The 26186-nt window shown below is 45.0% G+C and overlaps 1 protein-coding gene across 3 annotated transcripts in view; it reads left to right on the top strand.

The window, feature by feature from the left end:
- Window positions 1–26186, top strand: part of TACC2 (transforming acidic coiled-coil containing protein 2) — a 235628-nt gene that overhangs the window by 81551 nt on the left and 127891 nt on the right. The window lies entirely within an intron of this gene.

The raw sequence follows: 26186 nt of genomic DNA, 5'->3' as shown, positions 1-26186 counted from the left end.
CGCTGCTCCAGCGCTGTGAATGGCCGTAGCAGCGATGATGTCACTCCCGCACATTCATGTGGGAGCCGCCACTAACAGCATGAATGCCGTTAGTAGCGGTAAGCTCAGTGCGCCTGCCCGCCGTTGTCTACGAAGCATGCGCCGGAGACATCGGTGCTGTCTTTCTTGGAAATATCTCCTTAACCGTGTAGGTTAAGGAGATATTTATTGGACCTACAAGTAAGCCTTAATCTAGGCTTACCTGTAGGTCAAAGTGGTCTGTTAGGGTTTACAACCACTTTAAAAGGAATAAGTTGACCCTTTTGGTGCCATCATTACTCTTCGCATTGTGGTTGTAATGTAAACCTCTGAAATGAAAAATGAATGCTCTATACATGTACATACATATACACACTAGGAGCTTTGGATTGAGGCTATGTGCCATTGCTTCAGTTAGCCCCAGTGCGCATGTGCCGATGACATTGACACATGCAGGGGACAGGGGATATCTCCTAAACTGTACAGGTTTAGGAGATATCCTGGGTAGCTACAGGTAAGCCTTATTATAGACTTACCTGTAGCATAAATGGTCTGTAAGGGTTTACAAACACTTTAAAGCGGTGGTTCACCCTTAAAAACAAGTTTCTACCATGAAATGCAGCATACTAGCGTGAGCTACAGTATGCCTTTATTTATTTATTTTTGCGCCGTACTCACAGTTTAATCCCGTAGTTAAGTTTCAGACTCCCCGCGGGGAATGGGCGTTCCTATGCAGAGGGGAACATGATTGACGGCCGGCTATGGCGCGTCACGCTTCCCGAAAATAGCCGGAGTAGGACTCGGCTCTTCACGGCGCTATACGGCGCCTGCGCACAGACTAGGAGCTGACTGCGCAGGCGCCGTGAAGAGCCAAGTCCTATTTCGGTTATTTTCGGGAAGCGTGACGCACCATAGCCGGCCGTCAATCTTGTTCTCCTCTGCATAGGAACGCCCATTCCCCGCGGGGAGTCTGAAACTTAACTACGGGATTAAACTGTGAGTACGGCGCAAAAAAAATAAAAATAAAGGCATACTGTAGCTCGCGCTAGTATGCTGGATGGCATGTTAGAAATATTTTTTTTTTTTTATGGTGAACTCCCGCTTTAAGTTTGGGCTCTGACTATTCCATGCAAGGACATTCTTCTTTTTCTCCTTCAACCATTGTGTGGTCATTTTTGCTGTGTGCTTTGGGTCATTGTCATGTGGGATGGTAAACCTTCTTCGCATTGACAACTTTCTAGCAGAGGGCAGCAGATTTTCCTCAAGAATTTGATGGTATATTTCCCCATCCATTTTTCCTTCTGTCCTGACAAGTGCTCCAATCCCTGCTGAAGAGAAACACCCCCATAACAGGATATTACCACCTCCGTGCTTTACTGTAAGAATGGTGTTATTTGGATGGTGAGCTGTATTGGATTTCCGCCAGAAATTTGCCAGGTACACACGATCGGAATTTACAGCCACAAATGTTCGGTGGGAGCTTGTTGTCAGAAATTCCGACCGTGTGTAGGCCCCATCGGACATTTTCTGTCAGAATTTCCGACAACAACAATTTGTGAGCTGGTTCTCACATTTTCCGACAACAAAAGTTCTTGTCAGAAAATCCATATGCATGCTCGGAATCATTGAACTTAATTTTTCTCGGCTCAGTGTAGTGTTGTACGCGACCGCGTTCTTGACGTTCGGGATTTCCGACAACATTTGTGTGACCGTGTGTATGCAACACAAGCTTGAGCCAACAGTCCGTCGGAAAAAAATCCACGGTTTTGTTGTCGGAATTTCCGATCGTGTGTACGCAGCATTAGACTTCACTGTGCTTCTAAGCATTGATAAAGACTGAATTTGTTTGTATCCTTCTCCTGACTTGTGACTAGAATAGGTAAATATTTTTCACTCGTGGTTTGCTCAAGCATGAGTTAGTAACCATGAATAGTATCCTCTTCAATCAAACATTTAGAAGTAGTTCCTTCTGTTGTGCAATTCACAAATATTATTTTAAAGGATCTACATGTGACATAGGGCAAGGTAGTCCACGTGTTGTAATGATGATGTATGGAGGAATTGAAGACAGCTTCGTCCTGGGGGAACGTCAGAGACTTCCAGTCAGGACTTGTTATAAGAGGACAGAAACCTCAGTAAACATTCTATGGTAAATTGTGTGAACGAGGCTTCTTGCTGCCAGATAAACCACCATTTTCAGAGTTGATTATGAGGTACAGAATGTTCTGGGTTGTCTGAGAACTGAAATTTTTGTACCATTAGATTAGCCAAAGTTGTTGATGAAAGGAACTGGCCCTGCACTGACAGGATGCTGCTGAATCCACTTGCTGTCCCCCCCAGCGGGTTGCTGCTCCTTAAATGGGAACAGTTAACTCTTCCCTGTCTTGGCCATTGCCTATTATGGAGATGCTTTGCCTTCGAAGTTCTAAGTGAAAATACACAGAAGCACTGCGGCTTGTCTGCAAAGGAGAGTCAAACCACGCTTGCAGGAGTGCAAGAAGTAAGTTGGAGTAAACAGAGCTATTTTATTTACAAACCAATATATCTTGTATCAAAATGTATAAACACTATGGCATGGTTTGCTGGGGCTTGTGGTAAAATTGCTTGCTATGGGGGCGCACGTGTGGGCTTGCTGTCGTGTGTACAGGGCCCAAGGCTGGTTTCACACTACTGCCAATTGGAGTTCGGGTTTCCCCGCATCCAATTCGCAATAGCAGGAGATTGTGACTGGTTCTTTATGGAGCCGGCTCACGTATCTCGCCTGCGTCTCCGGTGTGAATTTTCACTGGGTCCTGTGCATCTTTTGGTCCATTTCAGGTCCAAATTCAGCCAAACGGACCTGAAACGGACCTGAAAAGGTGAATGGGGATGCACCGACCCCTGCTGTGAGCCACATCATTTAAATGTTAACCCAGTCTAAAGAATTAGCAAGTAAAACTTTGTATTATTCTGCCCAAAGGTGATCTTTCACATGTAAATGTAGCACCCTGCTCCTGAAGAACAGGCGCTGCTCTAAATTTAGTGGGGGTCTGAGCTGGTATTTGGCTCAGACCAGAATGATTGAGGGCAATTTAGCCTCTGTTCCAGCCATGGCTGTGCTGGGAGTATCCACCATTGATCGCCTGGGGGTGTTGTTACCACCCCAGGCCAAGGTTTGCAAGCTGCCAGGTCATGGTGTTTTGAGTGTACCCCTCAGCGGCGAATCAGTGGGAGTGGTCGCCCCACTGTGCATGCTGGGGGGGTACTTAGGGGCCAGACGCCATTGGTGCGGGGTCTGTCGTCCGCCCGTGCCTCGCGGCCCGCCTGGCCAGGGGTGCGTGTTGTGAATCCTGGCTCCGGGACCACGTTAGCCCGGGGCTGCGGCTTCGTTTGCTGGGCCCAGTTGTCTGACTGGGGCCTGTACTGCAGAGGTGATCCTGTGCGGTCTGTCCTGCGGGAGGAAGCCACTTGATGAAGGAAGCCATGGGAGAAAAAATCCTGGTGATGACCATGCTAGAGGCTGGGGCCTGGGGGAAAGCCTGGAAACCTCATCTGAGGATGCACCGTACACCGAGAGGCCTGACAGTGTCTAAAGTTCTAGTGAAGCAAAGTTAAAGAGATCCGGGTGCTGAATCCTGTGGCAGAGGATTCCGGACCAAAACATCTCTACAAAGGAAGGTCTGTGGCAGAGATTGTACTTTATTCCGTGCGCCATCCCGGCTTCTAGGCCAGTGAGAGGGACCTATCCGGGTGAACAATACCCACTCTGGCTAGAGTGGCGATGAGAACTGTTTGCTGGAAACAGGAGTGTTTCCTTACTTTGCACCTGAACCTACCTACCCTTCCACCCCTCATCCTTCTTTTCTACTAAAGTTCTCCCAAATAAACCCAAAGAGAAAAGAGGTACAATGTGTGTGGACATTGAGATTTTTCGCACTCTCCTTTCACCCTGGACAGCGAGAATATAGAGGTAACGTGCCACACAAAATATAACCCGCAGCTCCTGCGGGGGTAGTGCTGCATATATCTAAAAACAGTAGAAACACTATAGTTCCTCTTGTAATGTCTTTGTTGTTTTTGGCTTTGATACTGGAGTTTGTGGTCAAGGAAAGGGTTTTTGAAGGACGTTGATGACAGCCATGATATTGAGGAAGATGTGTAAATATCCCCCTGCAGTGGCATAGTAGAGAGCTCCCGCACAATTATCTGCTGTTCTGGATACAATTATAGGACACAAGGGTTAGAATTCCCTAATCATGACATCACAGTAGTCCCAATGCACATTTCTCAGTCTGCTCCATGGAGGGAATAGGACTTGAGTGCACGGGCAGAGCAGCTGGTACCGCACTGAGCCATGACATCTGCGGCTAAATGTATCTCTGTCTACTGACTCATTGTCATCTACAAGGTACATTAGGCATTATGTCCATTACGCTCATATCACATATCGTTCGCATAAACTCAATGGCACATGCAGCCAGCATGATGAACCATCTCCGAGCACTTGTGCTGATGGACTAATTGCTTTAACTTTATAATTTTCAGAATGGAGGTCAAAGTGACATATTAGTTATAATTTACATGTTGAAAGTTCGACATGTTCCGTGTAAATCTACGATCAAGAAGAAAGCTGCAAAGAGCCATTAACCCTCTCGCTGCTAGAACTCTTTTTGCGTTTTTTGTTTACTTGTTTAAAAAAAGCACTTTAGGCCCAAAGATTACATAAAACCCCCAAAATATTACCGTATATACTCAAGTATAAGCCAAGTTGCCAAGTGCTGAAAATGCCCCCCTCGGCTTATACTCAAGTCGCCTTTTTGCGCCTGATCTCCTGGATTTTTGGGGACCTGGTACTGGCACACATGTAGCCCCACTCTTCCTGTACAAGTGTGCAAAGTTTGTTGTCCGGGGGACCTACGGCAGGGGAGCACCAATATTTCAAAGCCGGGCACCCCTTCCATAGACTCCCATGTTATACGATCATTTCTCCTGTAACTTTAGGGACCCGGTACTAGCCGGTCGTAGGTCCCCTGGACCCCAAACTTGGCACACATGTAGCCCCACTCTTTCTCTACACAAGTTTGTTGTCTGGAGGACCTACGACCAGGGAGCACAGATTTTTCTAACCCAGGCACCCCTTCTATAGACTCCCATGTTAAACGTCAGTCTAGTCATGGACACAGTGAGGCATGGGCACAGTAAGGCATTGACACAGTGAGGCAAAGTGAGGCATGCAGATAGACACCCTAGGCTTATACTCGAGTCAATACGTTTCCCCATTTTTTTGTGGTAAAATTAGGTGTGTGGGCTTATATTCTGGTCGGCTTATACTCGAGTATGTACAATATATATTTTCTGAAAGCAGACACCCTACAGAATAAAATAGTGCTAGATCCAATTTATGCCACGTATTAGCGCAACAGTTTAGGAAATGAAAAATTTAAGTAAAAAATACATTAAAGTTAATCTTAGGGGCAACAAATGCAATAAATGATCAGGTTTGTTTGTAAAATATAAAAGATGAGTTTGCACCAAGTAAATTGATACCCAACATGTCAAGCCTAAGGCTGGGTTCACACCAGTGCTAATTGGATGTGGCTTTCACTGCATCCAATTCGCATGTCACGAGATTGACATCTCCGGGACAGTTCGGAGCAAATTGCACAGGAGTCCTGTGCGTCTTCTGGTCCGTTTCATGTCTGAATTCAGCCAAAAATTCGGACTGAAATCGGACCTGAAATCGGAAACAGGGACGCAATCGGACCCCCGCTGCGAGCCGCTCTGCACAGCAGTGTGAACCCAGCCTTAAAATTGGGTGCTCCCATGAAACAGCTACAAATTCCTTACCTTATATTTTAAACAGGTGACACTTTATACGTTTAGAATTAAAGCGATTGTAATCGATCACCTTGTAAAACAACACATTCACTTTAAAAATAGAAATGAAAGGCAAAACATTTGTGTATGGATATAAAAAAAATACACTATAAATACCATTTTCCCTATTTTTTATAATTGATCACATTCCCTCTGTTCCCAGCTGCATAAGAGCCAGGGAGAGAAGAAGCAACAGCACACTGAGCTTCCCACTGAGAGGCTATGCGGGGGGTGTCAGGACAAGTCTGATCATTGGAGGAGAGCAGGCTAGTTTCCCAGCACAGTTAGAGAACTGACCACTGTGTGCTCCCCTGCTTAGTGTGGTCAGCTTTTAATAGGAATGCAAAGGGACTGGCAGGATCACCAGGGATTTCACATAAGGGAAGCAATACAAGGAGAATAGGATACCTTTTCATACAAGTACATGGTACAGGAGGCACATATCAGGAATATGAACTGTTGGGGTAACAAACACTTTTTAACCATAAATAATGACCATAGAATTGTCTCTCCGGTGTGTGCCGTAATATGTAACTTGTGTAGTACAATTTACGTTTTCTTGCGTAGGTGCCCCATACGTGTGCATTTACAGTCATACATGCGTATATGTGGGGTGCGGGCCTAAAAAATATTTTTGGGAGGATTTTAAATGCTTGGGTGAAACTTGAAATTTTTACACTTTTTTTCATTTTTTTTTTTTCTTGTATCAAACTTTTTTTAATCACATAGACATAGAGGACAAAAAGTCCCCTATCTAATGCATTTTTGGTGACAGGTTTTCTTTAATAAGACGTCAGGGGTGTAAAAGACCCCTTTTGTCTCACCTGCCCTCCATTGAAGCTGATAGAAGGCCGACTGCATTCCATTGGCTTCTTCAACACGGGACACAAGTTTGGTTTACACATCACTTCCAGGCCGGTAACAGGAAGGGGAGATCAGTGAATGGATGTTCGATGGTCTCCCTCTTTGCTACCTTATGGCACCCACCATGCCTGTCCCACGTCTGCTGATGGGCATGGGGGGGGGGTGGTCTTACCAGGGTGTGTGGAAGCGACCGGGTGGCTGCAAAGCCCTTAGATCACTACTACTGAACTCCAGGATAAGCAAATATTGTCTAAATACAAGAGGCATCTGTATTCTTATGTGAATCTTGGTGCGCTTTGTGTATTTCCTCCACATCTAAGAAGTAATCCAATATGAAACTTTGCCTCTGTGCAGCAGCTTCCTGTAATAAAGACCAGTCAGTGCTGCTCTCTCTCCTTGTGCAGGGTGACTGGTCTTGTCTCCCCCCCCCTGTAGTTTTCTGCAGGCAGTCTGTAATGGACAGGTCTGTTGGGTCCCTCTCGGCACAGTAATGATGTCACTGCTAATCTTATATAGTAATATTTGGGCTTGCAAAGGCATATGCTGAGCAAAAAGTGATTTTTTTTTGTGGTTGTAATATTTAAATTACGTTTTTTTTTGTGCCCTGAGTTCAGCTTTAACAAAGACATGCCAGGCAGCTAAATACAAAGAACAAACGCATATATGGAATTTGTTTTACCTGCCAAAGGATTTGGAATTCTGTGGACTGATTCAGGAAGCCCAGCCAGGTCTTGCACTCCCTGAGACCTTTCTGCAGATTAAAATATTTTTGAGTGATGCAGCGTGGTCTACGACTTAACCAGTTAAGGACCCCTTCACGCCGATATAAGTCGGCAGAAGGGCACGGCTGGGCACAGGCACGTAGAGGTACGTCGCCTTTAAGAGCCCAGCCGTGGGTCGTGAGCGCGCCGCCGATGGCGCGTTCGCGACCTAGTCCTGAGCTCCGTGACCGCACCCGTGGGACCCGCGGACCCGATCGCCGCCGGTGTCCCGCGATCGCGTCACAGGAGCTGAAGAACGGGGAGAGGTGAGCGTAAACAAACCTTTCCCGTTCTTCTCTGTGGCTTGTCACTGATCGTCTGTTCATAGGGAACGACGATCAGTGACATGACACGTCCAGCCACGCCCCCCTACAGTAAAAAAAACACACAATAGGACACACTTAACCCCCTAGCACCCCCTAGTGGTTAACCCCTTCACTGCCATTTCATTTTCACAGTATCAGTGCATTTTTATAGCACTTTTCGCTGTGAAAATGACAGTGGTCCCAAAAATGTGTCAAAAGTGTCCGATGTGTCCGCTATAATGTCGCAGTCATGAAAAAAATAAATCGCTGATCACCGCCATTACTAGTAAAAAAAAAATATTATTAATAAAAATGCCATAAAACTATCCCCTATTTTGTAAACGTTATAACTTTTGCGCAAACCAATCAATAAACGCTTATTGCGTTTTTTTTTTTACCAAAAATATGTAGAAGAATACATATCGGCCTAAACTGAGGAAAAAAATGTTTTATATATATTTTTGGGGGATATTTATTATAGCAAAAAGTAAAAAATATTGCATTTTTTTTTTAAATTGTCGCTCTATTTTTGTTTATAGCGCAAAAAATAGAAACCACAGAAATGATCAAATGCCACGAAAAGAAATGTCTATTTGTGGGGAGAAAAGGACGCCAATTTTGTTTGGGAGCCACGTCGCATGACCGCGCAATTGTTAGTTAAAGCGACGCAGTGCCGAAAAGCAAAAAGAGGCCAGGTCCTTTATTTGCATAATGGTCCGGGGCTTAAGTGGTTAACCTCCTCCCCCTCCCCAGCCACATCCAGATCTGAGATTTACACAGCTCTGCACATAGCATTTGTTTTGACTCTGCTGCTTCTAAGCAATGCTTACAGGTCTTCACAGCTTTTGAATGAATAGTGAAAAGAGAAGCGACAGGCTGATGAGCATTCTTTATTGCCACTCTGCTCTCTTCTCCTGTCAGAATGTTCTCTGTTAACACATCAGAACTGCAGCACAACTGAATTCCGACAGCAAATGTCCAATGGAGCCTACACAAGCTCCCATCGAACATTTGTTGTCGGAAATTCCGATTGTGTGTGAGATAACAGGACAGGTCTTCTTTAATATGAGCAGATCCCAGTTACTCAGTGTGCTGGCCGCTAATACTTATGAGCTGTTCTTTTTTTATTCAGTGAAAGCACGCTGGCCCCGGAAAGTGAGTCCTGGCGCCAAGAACACCCTGGCACTTTCCACAATCTGTTACTTAGATTTGTAAGCTTGTGTTCTTAGATATTTTAGAGTGTTGTATATTTGGGAAACATTGCTTGTGTAGACAGGGAGGGTCTTTTATAGCACAATCTATAACTATAACCTTTTTATTTATAACAGTGCGATCGTACTTTAGAGCAGTGGTCGCCAACCTTTCAGACTTCATGGACCACTAAACTCACCCCTGCACTCTGCATCACACTGCTGCCTTATACACACACTGCTACGGTTCTCTGACCCCCTCCATATGCACTCTGCACCACACTGCTGCCTTATACACACACTGCTACGGTTCTCTGCCCCCCTCCATATGCACTCTGCACCACACTGCTGCCGTATACACACACTGCTACGGTTCTCTGCCCCCCCCCCTCCTATGCACTCTGCACCACACTGCTGCCGTATACACACAATGCTATGGTTCTCTGCCCCCCCCCCCCCCCCCCCTATATGCACTCAGCATCACACTGCGTTTCGAGCACTCTTCTTCAGAGCCAAAGAGCGTATGAATGGTATATAGGCCAATGTGAAACTATTTACACTCTTTGGCTCTGAAGAAGAGGGCTCGACCATCGAAAAGCATAAGCCAAAGGACGCAATGAGGGCTTCCCACACCAGTGGATGAGTACCGTGGACCTGGAGGCGATCTTGTCTGCCTCCTTTTATATGCCAATGCATGTCAGGTGGTGCTTCCATTGCGGTCGGCGTAGAATATGTAAATCGCTAGATACGCCTATTCACGAATGTACGCCCGGCCGACGCAGTACAGATACGCCGTTTACGTAACGCATTATCAGGCCTAAAGTTATTCCATCAAATAGCTGGAATAGTAATGTTAAGTATGGCCGTCGTTCCCGTGTCGAAATGTGAAAATTTTACGTTGTTTGCGTAAGTCTTCCGTGAATAGGGATTTATGTCATTTACATCCACGTCAAAACCAATAGGACCGTGCGGGGTACTTAGCCGCAATGCACACTGGGATATGTACACGGACGGCGCATGCGCCGTTCCAAAAAAACGTCAATCACGTCAGGTCAACCCAAATTAACATAAAACACGCCCCCTCAGCCTATTTTGAATTAGGCGCGCTTACGCCCGCCGCATTTACGCTACGCCGCCGTAACTTAGCAGGTGAGTACTTTGTGAATCATGTACTTGCCTCGCTAATTTACGACGGCGTGGTGTAAACACGATACACTACGCCGCCGCAAGGATAAGCCTGCCTACCTGAATCTAGCTATACTACTACTAACCTTTTCAGTGCTCCCAATCTCTTCTTCCTCCGTTACAGCCATCACTAAAATCTGAAGTGTCACCTGGTGTCAGAGGTTAGGGGGAGCAGGGACATCACTCTCTTGGACTACAGATTACATCTGGTACGGTTGTCATCTGGTGAACAGTTTTTGGATTAAAATATTTGAGATATATCAGAAAGTATCGGGAGTAGAGAGGACTCCAAGTATAGAGATATCATTGTTATCCCTGAGGACAGAATCAATAAAGAAGGTTAAAACGGATATTCTTCACCACATGACAACGGCACTCAGAACAATAATAGCTTGTAAATGGAGAGAAACTAAAAGCCCTACAATAACAGAATGGATATGTGAAATGAATGAAATAAAATATATGGAAAATCAGATAAGAGAAGAAGGATATATAAAGAATCAAATGCCAGGAATATGGCAAAAATGGGATGAGTTTCGGTCCGCGAGAAATATGATAGAATATCTATAAATGGAAAAGAACAGGTAACCACCCTATGGGGGTATAAATGAAAGAGGTAAGAAGAGGGAATGGAGAGACTTTGATATGAATGGGAATGGTAGAGAGTAAGAATAAGTTAGTGTGAATATACTATTTTTTTTACGATATAGAAGCTAATAGATATTAATCAAGGTTCTTTTTATTTTTATTATAATACATAACAAAAAGGAACAAATATGTATAGTAATAAACCTTGTATAACTGTAAACATTTTGTATAAATGAATAAAAAGAAATTGAAAACACTCTCTTGGTCATGTGACATGTGTTTAGAAAGGGCTGTTTGCTTGTACCAAGCGCTGTCACAGATGAGGAGGTCACATGCTACCCCATACCCGAAAGCACTGGGTATTGTTGCTGGCTTTGTCCAAAGAAGAAGTGGCTAGAAAGAAAATAAATGACAACCTCATTAGTGCGTTGTTCCTCCTTTAAAGTGCAGTTACAGAGACTGCAGACCAGACCGCAATGCTTAACTGCAGAGACGTCTTAAGAGTGAAGGATCTGGCTGTGTTGCTTGATAGGAGTGCCTGGATCTGTGAACAGCCTTACAAATCCTTTTACAAACAGGATATGCGTTTCAAATTTATTTAGCTGGAGTTCAGCTTTAATGATCCCCGGAAAAAGCCTTAAATCATTATACTGTATATTTTTGGCCTGTATGGGATCAACCATTCCGTGACCATAAAAACACAACCATAGACAACATTGCAATGCTAGGTGACTTTTTAAAATGATGTTTACATATCACACATTTCAGTGAGTCATTGTACGTATTAAAAGCTATATAAAGAAAAGCCTACTGTTGCTAGTATAAATACTGCTGTGTCTCCGTCCCCAATATAGGACAAAGTACATGGGGAGTTTCCAGTGCAAGTCATGCATTACACAGTAGAAAGAGACTCAGGAAAATGCAGCAAAGTAGAAGTACTCATTAGATAAAGTAGAAGAAATTATCTTCAGGAAACCTTTTGTTAAAGAATTTTCCACTCTAAAGAGGAAGTAACCCTGGTAGGATTTACTTCCTCTTTATTCCCCTGCAAAGTAAAAGCATAATGCATCCTAGCCCATTATGTGCCACCTACCTGCAAATGAAGCCTGCAATGTCCGCGATGTCCCGCTGGTGGAAGCATCCATCTTTACTTCTCTTCCTTCCGGGGCTGAGGACTCCAGCTCTGTGACTGGCCAGAGTAGCGTGACGTCACTCCTGTGCATGCACACGGGAGCCGACGGTCATGGTACGGGCCCTATAGAAACGGCACGATCATGCCCTTTCTAAAGTGCGCATGTGCTCATGACATCGGCGCAAACGTATTTGGGAAACGTATCGGTTTTAGGAGATATTTCCAGTACCTACAGGTAAGTCTTATTATAGGCTTACCTGTAGCGAAAAGTGGTCTGTAAGGCTGGTTTCACACTGAGGCGTGCAGCCGCGGTGACGGTATAGCCGCGCTATTTGTAGTGCGGCTATACCGTCGTATTTACCGCGATATTCGGGCGCTAGCGGTGAGGTTTTAACCCCCGCTAGCGGCCGAAAAAGGGTTAATACCGCGGTATTACCGCGCTTTCCCATTGATTTCAATGGGAAGGCGCGGTATAAGAGCGGTGAACACACCGCTCCTATACCGCGGTAAAGATGCGGCTTAAGGGTTTACAGCCAGTTTAAGCTGCCCATAGATAGATTGAAATTCAGTCGGTTCAGCAGGAAGGATCAGGAGCAGGATGGCAGAAGACCATCTAATGAGCAACTTCTGTTGAACAGGGCTGTTGGAAAACTTTTGATGATCAGGCTGGCTGCAGCCGCTAATCAGTGTATTATGACAGCAGAGGAGTCTCCCTGTCAGAATACAGCCGTGGCCAAAAGTTTTAAGAATGAAACGAATATTCATTTTCACAGAGACAATATTTGCAGTGTTGTTCTTTCTTTTTCAAGACCTCTGCAATTCGCCCTGGCATGCTGTCAATCAACTTCCGGGCCACATCCTGACTGATGGAAGCCCATTCTTGCATAATCAATGCTTGGAGTTTATCAGAATTTGTGTTTTTTATTTTTTGTTCTCCCACCTCTTGATGAGGATTGACCACGTCCTCAATGGGAGTTTCCTGGCCATGGACCCAAAATTGTATGTTTTATTCCTCAAGCCACTTAGTTATCACTTTTGCCTCCATCATGCTAAAAAATGCATGTGGCTTCGGACGGGGGGGGGGGGGGGGGGGGGGGGTGGTGGATACAGAGGAGGCTGTGGATGGGGGGAGGGGCGGTGTACAGTGGTGGCTGTGGACAGAGGATACAAGAAAATGTTTGCCCAGCATTTAATAATGTCATCTGTAAAAGTGTCTGTGTTATTTAATAAAAATGCAGCTATAAACCTCATTAAGAGCGCCAGTCGGCACTCACGCGACTTGCTACCTCTCTTTTCTCCTCATCTGACATTTGCAGTGGGCAGGGCTGAGAATTATGTCAGTCAGGAGGGGAGGGGGGGAGGAGGAGAGGCAGCGAGTTCCCTTCACTGGAACTAAGGGGCCAAGGCCAAGCCCAACCCCTGAAAAACAACCCCACACCATAATCCACCAAATTATTTGGAACAGTGTACAAAGCAAGGTCCATAAAGACATGGATGAGTGAGTTTGGGGTGGAGGAACCTTACTGGCCTGCACAGAGTCCTGACTGCAACCCGATAGAACACCTTTGGGATGAATTAGAGTGGAGACTGAGGGCCAGGCCTTTTCGTTCAACATCAGTGCCTGGCCTCATAAAATGTGCTTCTGGAATAGTCAAACATTCCCATAGTCACACTCCTAAACCTTGTGGACAGCCTTCCCAGAAGAGTTGAAGGTGTTATAACTGCAAAGGGCGGGCCAACTCGATATTGAACCCTACGGACTAAGACTGGGATGCCATTAAAGTTCATGGGCGTGTAAAGGCTGGCATCCCAATACTTTTGACAATATAGGCCCAGATTCACGTAGGGAGCGCGTATTTGTGGGTGGGCGTAACGTATCCTATTTACGCTACGCCTCCGCAACTTTGACAGGCAAGTGCAGTTTTCACAAAGCAAAGTTGCGGCGGCGTATCGTAAATAGGCCGGCGTAAGCCCGCCTAATTCAAATATGGAACATGTGGGCGTGTTTTATGTTAATCTACTGTGACCCCACGTAAATGACGCTTTTTACGAACGGCGCATGCGCCGTCCGTGAAAGTATCCCAGTGCGCATGCTCCAAATTAACCCGCAAAAAGCCAATGCTTTCGACGTGAACGTAAATGACACACAGCCCTATTTGCGAACGACTTACGCAAACGACGTAATCTACGGAAAATTTGACGCTGTTCTGACGTCCATACCTAACATTGGTACAGCTCATCTACGCCTCATAGAGCAGGGGTAACTTTACGCCGGAAAAAGCGTAACATAAACGGCGTATCTGTACTGCGTCGGCCGGGCGTACATTCGTGAATAGGCATATCTAGCTGATTTACATATTCTAGGCGTAAATCAGCGTACACGCCCCTAGCGGCCAGCGTTAATATGCAGTTAAGATACGACAGCGTAGGAGACTTACGCTGGTCGTATCTTAGAGAGATTTTGGCGTATCTGATTCTTTGAATCAGGTGCCAAGATACGACACCTCAGACTCAGAGATACGATGGCGTATCTGGACATACGCCGTCGTATCTCCTACGTGAATCTGGGCCATAGTGTATAAGATCCAAAAGTTTGATTGCAACATGTCCAAACAAACAAAACACAGGACAGAGAGCAAATGTTGACGCGTTTCACTCCAGCTGGCGCTCGATCATAATACTTAGTGTAGATTACATCATTTATTGGGGATGGTGAGAGGACTGGGATAGTGGTGACCTTTGGGACATCTGTCACCAATTCTCAGTATTTTTTATATATTTAAAGGTAACAAGAAATGGAAGTATTTACATTCCACATTAAATGCAGTACTTGAAAAACATTCACATACACTTGATCCACCACACACTTTTTTTGCAGATGTCGAATGCTGCGGCTAGCCAAAACTTTTCCAACAGCTGCAGAATGGAATAGATGACATCATATATTTCGCTGTCTGTTCTTACTGTTGTTCTATATGTAAAATTATATTTTGCCAAGCTAATCAACATCTTAAGGAGTAGCCCATGGATTTGGGGCCCCGGCGTAATGCTGCGTACACACGATCGGATTTTCTGACGGAAAAACCTTGGATGTTTTTTCCAGACGGAATTCCGCTCAAGCTTGGCTTGCATACACACGGTCACACAAAAGTTCTCTGAACTTTCGACCGTCAGGAACGCGGTGACGTACAACACTACGACGAGCTGAGAAAATGAAGTTCAATGCTTCCGAGCATGCGTCGAATTGTTTCCGAGAATGCGTCGGAATTTTGCGCATTGGCTCGCGTCCTGGCATTGCACGTGTTACCGCAATGTAATGGTATTGGCCTACAGAGGGGAGATCTCTCTAATTGAGCCTCAGATGGCATTAAAAACCAACAGGTGATCTAAAACTGGCCATGCACTGTTATGCCGCGTACACACCATCACTTTATGTGATGAAAAAAAATGACGTTTTTAAAAACGTCACTTTAATTGACTGTGTGTGGGGGAAAACGTCGTTTTATGTCTTGTAAAAAACGACCAAAAAAAATTGAAGCATGCTTCAATTTTATGTGTCGTTTTTCAAAAGTGCACTTTTTACTTCACAGAAATTGACCGTGTGTAGCAAAAAACGTCGTTTTCTAAGACGTTTTTTCATCCACGCATGCCCAGAAGCTACTTATGAAGCGAGCTTCAATGGTAAAACGTGGTGGAACTAACCTCACTTTGCAAGAACATTGTGAGAAAAACGATGGTGTGTAGGCAACTTCGTCTTTGAAAATTGAAGTTTCAAAAACGTCATTTTTTACTTCACAGAAAGTGTCGTTTTTTTTCATCACATAAAGTGATGGTGTGTATGCGGCATTAGAATTTTGACTGATCTCTGAGAATCGGCTTAAAATCTAACCATGTGTGACCCTGCTGGCAATGCCCGGCTCAACAAACTGTCAGGAGTCAGGAGCAAATTGTAAACTGAAGATTGACTGCAGCCAAATAGATGCAGTCACTGTTTGGGTACCGGGTGTCAGAATACGATAGCTGGCGGGGAAGATGCGCCCATCCATGCTGTTTAGTGTGGATGGGGGACCTGAGTGATTTCTCTGGTTTCTATTACGTCCACTGCTATTGAAATTTAGTGAATGCAGGAATTCAAACTTATTTAGTATAACACTAGTGAACGCAGTGATGAATCAGAGTACAAAAACCCTGGGTGATGATACCAGCTTAAAGTACAACTCCAGCAGTGTATGGCAGGAGTGTATGCTCATTGCGACCAGGTAAGAGGCAATGGTTTTCAATGACTCTCTGCTACCACCTAGAGGCCGCTGCCTATGACAGGCATTCATCTCCTTGTGGACCCTACATATTAGATTTGAGTTGCCTATTGATATAATATGTAAATATAAATTACCTTGTCAATACCTTTGCCTTTGCTAATATGTTATTTTAAGGGAAAGTGTCTATTTTATTTATTTTTTATTATTATTATTATTATTATTATTATTATTATTGAAGCTGCTGCACCACTTACAAAGATTGCCATTTAATTAAAAAGATAAACAGTCAATATGCATTCCAGTATCTGACATCCTTAAAGCCCAACTCTGGGCACAAAAAAAAAAATAAGCCCCCCCCCCCCCTAAACTATCCAAGTTTGAGCTTTAAAGAGGTTGTAAACCTCCATGGGGAAGTTGTACCTATAGGTAAGCCTAGAAGAAGGCTTACCTGTAGGTACTGTAAATACAGGGCCGATCCGCCCTATAGGCTCACTATGCTAGCCGCTTAGGGCCCTGCAAAGCTGCAAAGGGCCCCCCAAATTACTAGAGGCCCCGCCTGGTGAGAAGTCATTTTCGCCCCCTCACCCTGCTTCTCAACTCGCTGGCTGCATGGGAGAAGAGGTAAGAAGTCAGCACCCCTGCTTCTCACTTTAATGTAAGATGTCATTTCCGACAGCAGAACACCCCCTCCCCCACTTCTCAACTTTCTTTAATGTGACATGTCACTGTCGTCAGCGCCCCCCGCTTCTCATTTTTAATGTGCCATTTCATTTTGCTTAGGGCCCCCAGGGAGGTCAGGATCGGCACTGTGTAAATATCTCCTAAACGTGCACCGTTCAGGAGATATTTACTGTTTACTGCGCCAATGATGTCATCATGCACTCTGAATGCCCATGCCATTTCTTCAGGCGAGTATGCCAGGACCGGCGGCTCCCACGCGCTGGAGTGACGTTATGTGGCTCTGGCCAGTCACAGAGCCAGAGTCCGCAGCCCTGAAAGGAAAATGGGCGAAGATGGATGCAGGCTTTGTTTGCAGGAACGTCTCACATAATGTGCTAGTTTGCAGTGCATACTAGCACATTATGCCTTTACTTTTCAGAGAGGAACAAAGGAAGAAAAACACACCAGGGTTTACTTCCCCTTTACCCTTATCTTCTGGGGTCCCACTATCCCCCTCCTCCTCTTCTCTGTTTGCCCCCCTATCAAGCTGTTTGCTAGGGGGGCAGATGTGCAGGCGTGGTTCCAAGCCGGGCTGCGTGCGTCTATTGACACACACACAGATCGGCCCTGCCCTCCTCTCTCTCCTCACAGGATGTAATTGACAGCAGTAGAAGCCAATGGCTCCTGTTGCTGACTCCATGTCCAGTGAGAAGAGGGAGATTAGCGCTGTTGCTCTGGATCACTGGATCATGATCAGGCTCAGGTAAGTATTTAGGGGTGCAGCGGTTGGGGGAGGTGACCTGACCATGGAAGTTTTTTTACCTTAATGCAGCGATTGCTTTAGATAAAACGAACTTAAAGTGTAAATAAAGGCAAAGCTTTTTTTTTTTGGATAGAGTGGAGAAGGATTAGAATGCCTGTCAGTTTTTATCGCTGTCTGTGCCCCCCATTTAGGAGCTTCACCCTCTCTATTTCTCCATTGTTATCATTGAAAGTAAAAGTAAAAGAAAATCCTAAATTTTGGGTTGTCCCCAGAAAAGTAATAGCAGGGAAATCTTTCAATAGGGACGCCGGGTCTGGTAACCTGGTGTTCCCCAAGGAATTCCCTTAATTTGCAGGGATTTCTTATCACTTCCTGTTTGGCTATGGGACAGGAAGTGAAGGGAAATCTCTGCAATTGGGACCCTGATGGTGAAAAAAGGGATTATAACCTTCCCTTACACTATCCAAAATGGGAAAAAAAAAATTCCCTATAGTTCTAAGCCTTTGCAACCACTTTAAGCAGAGTTGTGGATCAGAGCAATGTTCAAGGGGGAATACTGGCACTGGAGTCTTTAACTCTTACTGTAGCACTACAGTAATAAATGAAGAAGGTTTGGTTGGGATTTAAAAACGAATAGCTAGATTTAGGTACGTTCGCGTAACTTTTCGGCGGCGTAGCTTAAGGAATTTAAGCTACGCCGCCGTAAGTTAGCGAGGCAAGTACATGATTCACAATGTACTTGCCTGCTAAGTTACGTCGGCGTAGCCTGAATCGGCGGGCGTAAGGGCGCCTAATTCAAATGTGTTTGAGGGGGGCGTGTTTTATGTTAATGGCGCTTGACCTCACGTTTTTTACGTTTTTTTACTGCGCATGCGCCGGGCGCCTACATTTCCCAGTGTGCATTGCGGCTAAGTACGCCGCACGGGCCTATTGATTTTGACGTGGACGTAAACGACGTAAATCCCGATTCACGGACGACTTACGCAAACAACGTAAAAAATTCGAATTTCGACATGGGAACGGCGGCCATACTTGACATTACTATTCCAATAGAGCCTTGCTCTAACTTTACGCAGCCTATCTCTTACGTAAACGGCGTAAAAGTACTGCGTCGGCCGGGCGTACGTTCGTGAATCGGCGTATCTCCTCATTTACATATTCTACGCCGACCGCAATGGAAGCGCCACCTAGCGGCCATCCAAAATATTGCAATCTAAGATAGAACGGCGCAAGCCGTCGTATCTTAGATATGTTTAAGCGTATCTCTGTTTGAGCATACGCTTAAACATAAGTCGGCGTAGATTCTGAGTTAGGCCGGCTTATCTACTGATAAGTCGGCCTAACTCTTACTGAATCTACCTAAAAATGCTTTACTGTGATATGCCATGTACTGTATATGAATACTAATGCATGTTGGTGTGTGCCTGGCCTGTGAAATGGGTGATCAGTGTAGAAAAGTTTGCTGATCCTATATACAGTACGTTCTGATGCATCCATTTCACATAATGAATTGGACTTGGGATGTATTGGAACATAAAATCTTCCTGTGTATAATGGACTGCAGAGCTGTGTGTGACATCCATGCTTTGTATGGTGATTGGGCTGCTTCCAGGACGGGATCACACAATAGCAGCTCAGTGTCCTCAGACATGAAAGTACAGGAGCAGCCAAGCTTATGTCTCCTCTGACACTGCCTCCTCTGTTATAAAGGTCAGCGAGGAAGGAGACCTTCAGGGCTTTACCAGCTTAGGAACTGTGGCTCTTGCCAAATAAAAGGTACATTAAAGGGACACTACAGGTTCCCATTTTTTTTTAAATAAACAAACATATCATACTTGCCTCCACTGTAAATAGTTAAAGGGGTTGTAAAGGTACAATTTCCCCCCCCCCCCTAAATAGCTTCCTTTACCTTAGTGCAGTCCTCCTTCACTTACCTCATCCTTCCATTTTGCTTTTAAATGTCCTTATTTCTTCTGAGAAATCCTCACTTCCTGTTCTTCTGTCTGTAACTCCACACAGTAATGTGAGGCTTTCTCTCTGGTGTGGAGTGTCATGCTCTCCCCCTCCCTTGGACTACAGGAGAGTCAGGACGCCCACTAACACACCGCTCCTTCCTCTATCTGCAACGTAGAGAGCATCCTGACTCTCCTGTAGTCCAAGGGAGGGGGCGAGCACGACACTCCACACCAGGGAGAAAGCCTTGCATTATTGGGTAGAATAAATAGGTCCTCATTTGACTTTGCTTAATCTTAAATTGGTTGTACAAAGACTACAGCCAGATTGTAATGTGTATGGTGACTTTTAAGCTCACCACACATTGCTGTATTTTATAAATGTAGGGGTTTATATGTAGGATTTTTTTTTTAATAACCGCTCATAGGCAGAGTTTTTATAACATAAGAGACCCTAGTGGTCTCGTCTGTCATAAATACCTCTCGCTATATGTCGCACATGTGCATCTCAGGCCTCGTACACATGACCGAACATGTCTGCTGAGTTTCCGCGGACATGTCCGACCGTGTGTACGGCCTACCGGACCGGATTCCTGGGCTAGTGGACAGGTTTCCAGCGGACAAAAGTTTCTTAGCATGCTAAGAAACTTGTCCGCTGGAACCATGTCCGTCGGACATGTCCGATGGTCAGTATGACTCATCGGACATGTCCGCTGGTTATGACGTATAACCAGCGGCCCGAAATCCCGCGCATGCGTCAAATTAATTTGACGCATGCGTGGAAGCATTGAACTTCCGCGTCAGAGAACGTTGGTGTCGTATACGTCACCGCGTTCTCTGTCCGCAGGGATTTTGGTCTAATGGTGTGTACACACTTCAGACCAAAACATCCCAGCAGACATGTCCGATGAAAACGGTCCGCGGACCGTTTTCATCGGACATGTCTGGCCGTGTGTACAAGGCCTCAGAGTACATTTATTACACTGCTCTGTGTTGGGTGACTCCCATGCGTATTCGGAGGAGTGATATCATCGTTACCCAGCCATTCAAGCAGCCGAACAAAGCGAACACAAAAAGAAGGCTGTGCGAAAATTGAAGCACCTGGGACCAGCAGGAGTGCTGACACCGCACCGTTGGACAGGTAAGTCTGCCAAAATGTGCTAATATGTGGTGCCACTTAATGGCGTAAGCCCCCTGGAGGCCCATTAAAAAGAAACTTGCAGTTTAATTCCGCATTAAAGCGGTGGTAAACTGCTGAAAAAAAAACCCTGCAAGACAATAGCATAATGTGCTAGTATGCATCGCATGCTAGCACATTATAAAATTAATTACCTTAGAACGAAGCTCCCGCCGCATGCCCAGTCACAGCTGAGGGAGCTGACATGTTCCCTCTGTATTTCTTCCGGGATTGCTGGCTCCTGCGCTGTGAGTGACCAGAGCCGCAATGATGTCACTCCCGCGCATGCATGTGGGAGCCCTTTGTTTGGGCAAGTTCTGGCAGGATACACCGAACCTGCAGAGCGGTTGCATGCAGGGTCAATATCTCTTAAACCTTGCAGGTTTAGGAGATATTCTTTTTACCTACAGGTAAGCCTTATTATAGACTTAGCTGTAGGTAAAAATCACGAAGCGGGCAATAAAACCACTTTAAGTAGCAGTGAGGCCGCCATGAAGCCAATACTGCTGCTTTATTAATGCACTCCCTAATGTGTCTAATGATAAATTCAGCCCTGCACCTTGTAGTCTATTTATTAAAAATAAAATAAAAAATGCATGGCCATTCATCCAGTAAATCTGCATATACATTTATTCTGTGCCAATTGGGCAAAAATGAATGTTATGTTATTTTCTCTTCTGAATGAATGTGCTTTTATTATGGGCAATATTAAAATACTGCATTATGGCCACTAGATGGAGCTGGGGAGCATGGGAATAGCATACATGTTTGAAACAAGACATATAATGTAACAATTCTAAAGAAGGCCAGAGAGAATAAACAAATAAATGTAACCATTGGTCACTACTGCCCATAATAATAAGATGTTCGTTCAGAGGAGAAAAATCGTATATATGAATGAATGACGGCTACAACACGGCCAGCTAGTTCTGGGAGGCCATCATATGATGGTCTCCCGTAATCGTGCCCGCTGCTCACCCTCAGCGGGGTGAGGCTGCGTGCTCTGTGATCGTAGAGCAATGCAGACACTGCTGATCAGAGATTGAGGTAAATTGAGCCGATCAGCACTTTACCTCTTTGGACATAGCTGATCATGGATGTAAACAGAAGCCAGTTATCAGCATTCCTTTCCTCATGCTTACAGCATGAGAAGAGAGCCAATAACCGGCTTGTGTAAAAGGGACATCTACATCAGTGTCCTGATTATCAGTGCATTACCAATAGTGCCAACCAGTGCCCATCAGTACCTCCTCATCAGTTTCACTTATTAGTGCCGCCTATTAGTGCCCATCAGTGTCACCTATCGGTGCTGCCTATCAGTGCCCATCAGTGTCATCTATCAGTGCCGCCTCATCAGTGCCCATCAGTACAGCCAGGGCCGCCATCAGGAATTATGGGGCCCCTTACACAGCTAGCTTCAGGCATGGGCTCCCTGGAGCAGAGAACCGGGGGGAGGTGGGGGGGGGGGGATTTGCCACCTCAAATTGAGAAGCTGCCTGTACCCCCCTGATGGTAGCCCTGAGTGCAGCCTATCAATGCCCATCAGTGCCACATCATCAATGTAGCCTATCAGTGCTGCCTAATCAGTGCAGCCTCATCAGCGTACATCAGTGAAGGAGAAAAATGACCTGTTTGCAAAATTTATAACAGACTATACATTTTTTCACCACCAAAAGAAAGCTCCAGTTGCGTGAACGAAATGATAACGATTTTCTTTGGGTACAGTGTTGCATGACCGCGCAATTGTCATTCAAAGTGTGACAGCTCTTAAAGCTGAAAATTGGCCTGGGCAGGAAGGGGGAAAAATGCCCAGTAGGCAAGTGGTTAATAAATAAGATTCTTCAATCACTGTCTTCATAGTAGGAAATTATCATTTTACTATCTGTATACAAAATGTCGAGTTTTCATGCCTACGGGGCGCCAGTTGCAGCATCTCACAGCCATTACCATTAGGGACAATTTTGGTATTCTCCGAAAAAGTCAGCCCATCTGTAGCTGTCCTATGAAAATGAATTGTTTGGAACTTAATGCTGGTCAGAAGTATGAGCGCAGCCTGTGATAGTGCCATGCTTGTACTTCTCCCTAGACAGATGGCAGTGTAATGTGAGCAGGGTACCATGTCCCCATCTGGTCCATCCCACGCTGATGCCTCTTATCCCCCGCTGGCGACGGGTCCAATGCTTCCAGTTCTCACAATCACACACGGCTCCATAGCTGCAGAGGCACTAGCAGTTTAATGACAGGCTGAAATGTAACCAGATAAGATGGACTCTGACAGCCAGGAAAAAAATGTAAAAATCTGTGTACAGTCCGCTCTGAACCTGGACGAAGAAATGTGTAAGGATTAATTGCTCTACAGGATGGTTACATGTCTAGATCTATAGCCTAGCGTTAGCAAAACTATAGCAAAGTATTTTGTTTAGCTGTATATATTCTTTACCAAAATCAAATAGATTTGCATCATATTTTATTTCAGATTGTGATAGAGACAGAACACTAGTGCAGTTGACCTTAAGGGGTCTGGTTATCAAACAGTTGTTGGACGAATGTCACAAGCATTCACTCGGCCTGCACAAATTTTCCTTGTATTTTCTCTACTAAGATTATTTCCTATGATTATTTTCCTATGATATTTAGCGCCATCTAATACACAAAACATGATTTATTTTAATTTTTTTAACCTTTTGCCGACCGCGCCATAGCAAAAATACTGCTACAGCGCAGTCGAGTTGTTCTGGGAGGACGTCCCTGGGACGTCCTCGTGCACTTCCGTGTTTTGCGCGCGCCCTGCGGCGCGCTCGCGGGAGTGTGCGTGCTCGCCGGGTCCAGGAGACCCGGCGCAACACAGATCACGGTGAAGAGCCAATGATAGCGGCTCTTCACCACCTGATCGCTCCCTCCAATGAGGGAGCGATCAAAAAGTAAACAAACGCAGGTCATCCAAAGGTCTCCTTCTCTTCTCTCTTCACATCGTTACAGAGTGTGAGGAGAGAAGACATTTTAAAAGTGAGTGTCATTTTTTCTTGTGCCCAGCAGTGCCCAGCAGTGCCCAGCAGTGCCACACAGTAGCCATCTGTGCCACACAGTACCCATCTGTGCCCCTACAGTACCACTACAGTCCCCACCAGTGCCAATACAGTCCCCATCAGTGCCACCTCTGCCACTTCAGTGCCACCTCTGCCACTTCAGTGCCCATTGGTGCTGCTAGTGTCCATCAGTGCCACTACAGTGCTCATCAGTGCCGCCAGTGTCCGTCAGTGCCACACCACTTTCCAAAAAGGGGTCATTTGGGGGGTATTTGTACTTTGCTGGCTTGTTAGGGTCTCAAGAAATGAGATAGGCTGTCAGTACATCAGGTGTGATCAAATTGATACATTTTCAGTGATTGGCACCATAGCTTGTAGATCCTATAACTTTCACCCAGGCTAAATAATATCCACTAATTTGGGTTATTTTTACTAACGATATGTAGCAGTATACATTTTTGCCAAAATTTATGAAGAAAAATTACTTATTTGCAATATTTTATAATAGAAATGAAGAAAAATTCATTTTTTTTACCAAATTTTCAGTATTTTTTCATTTATAGCACAAAAAATAAAAAACCCAGAGGTGATCAAATACCACCAAAAGAAAGCTCTATTTGTGGTGAAAAAAAAGGACGAAAAATTCATATTGGTACAGTGTTGCATGACTGAATAATTGTCATTCAAAATGTGAAAGCACCGAAAGCTGAAGATTCGTCTGGTTAGGAAGGGGGTTTAAGTGCCCAGTGGTCAAGAGGTTAAATACCTCAGTGAGATAAAATATAGCATTTTGGCCACTAGATGGAGCTGATCATCATAGGAAATAATTGTATTAGAGAAAATACTGTGAAAGTCTTCGCAGGGTAGGTAAATGTTTGTGACATTTGTCCATGGAATGTTTTATAAATAGAGGGGCATCTTTGCAAAGCAGTTCATTTAACAAAAACAAGCATTCACTGCAGGGGAATCTTTCTTGTGCATGTGTTTTTAAAAGGGATAGAGGGAGTATAGTTCTCAATGGAGCACAAGTGTGTTCATGTCCTTTCACTTGTAGTCTATTGATACATCGTTCAGCTCCAGCTAGTCTGCAGGAGCCAGAGCATTGCACCCACAAAAAATCAAAGTCCATGCGCATTGATGAATGAATGAAAAATTTGAATGAATGAAAAATTTATAGAGCGCAACACATGCGAACTGAATCGCTTCTGGGCGCTAGTTGTCTGTGACTCATGACCTCAAAAGAGCAGAGTTTTGATCCGTCTTCTGAAAGTCAGGTGGTTTTCCTCCAACCGAATGCTGGTTGGTAAAGCGTTCCATAGTCTAGGACCCTGGAAAGCAAACCTTCTTTCTCCTTTGGATTTGTATTTAGTTTTTGGTATCCTGACCAGATTTTGGTCGGTGGATCGCAAAACGCGATTTGAATTATGAGGTTCTATCTTGTCGCAAAGATATTGCGGAGCCTTCCCATGGATGCACTTATGTGTCAGGCAGAGTGCTTTAAATGCAATTCTGTCTTTTACTGGCAGCCAGTGAAGGGTTCTCAACGAAGGTGAGATTGATTCCCATTTTTTTTTCCCAGTCACCAGTCTGGCGGCCGTATTCTGTACGACTTGCAGGCGGGAGATTTGGTACTTTGGGAGTCCGAGGTACAGTGCGTTGGCATAGTCCAATCTGGAGTTTATGATTGTTCCCACCACGACTGCTACGTCTTCTTTAGGAATAAATGGAATAAGTCTGCGTAGTAGGCGCAACAGATAGTGCGCTCCGCTGACTACTGACCCTATTTGTGCGTCCATTGTCATGAAGGTGTCAAAGATGACCCCGAGACTTTTGACTTTGGAGCTGGGGTTAATGATTTGTCCCAGAATGGGCGGTGGAGTCCAAGTTGTTACCACTTGACTCTTTCGGCTGGCCTGAAACACAAGGAGTTCTGTTTTAGAACTGTTGAGTTTAAGATGGCTATTAGTCATCCAGTTGTCAATCAAAGCAAGACATTTCTCTAAACTTGGATGATGATTCTTTTTGTTGCCGATGCGCAAGTACAGTTGCGTATCGTCTGCATAAGAGTGATAAAGTAGTTCTTGGCTACTGATAATATCAAAGAGAGGGCGTAGATAGATGTTGAAAAGCACCGGTGACAGGGGGGATCCTTGGGGGACTCCACATGACACCGTGCGCTTCTCAGACGTGAAAGAACCCAATTTAACTGTTTGTGAACGGTTTTCAAGAAAGGAAGAAAACCATGGTAAATCACCTTCTGCAACTCCTGCTACCGAAGCTAGTCGCATCAGTAACAGTTTGTGATCTACCGTGTCGAAGGCTGCGCTTAGGTCCAGCAGAATTAGGAGACAAGATTCTCCTTCGTCTGCGGCCTCGAGGGCGTCGTCCCATATTTTAAGTAAGGCCGTTTCTGTCCCGTGTCCAGGACGGAAGCCAGATTGTAATGGATC

The sequence above is a fragment of the Rana temporaria genome, chromosome 8 (assembly GCF_905171775.1).
Source record: "Rana temporaria chromosome 8, aRanTem1.1, whole genome shotgun sequence".
Classification (NCBI taxonomy): Eukaryota; Metazoa; Chordata; class Amphibia; order Anura; family Ranidae; genus Rana; species Rana temporaria.
The sequence above is the reverse complement of the archived record's forward strand: the minus strand, read 5'-3'. Positions and strand labels throughout refer to the sequence as shown.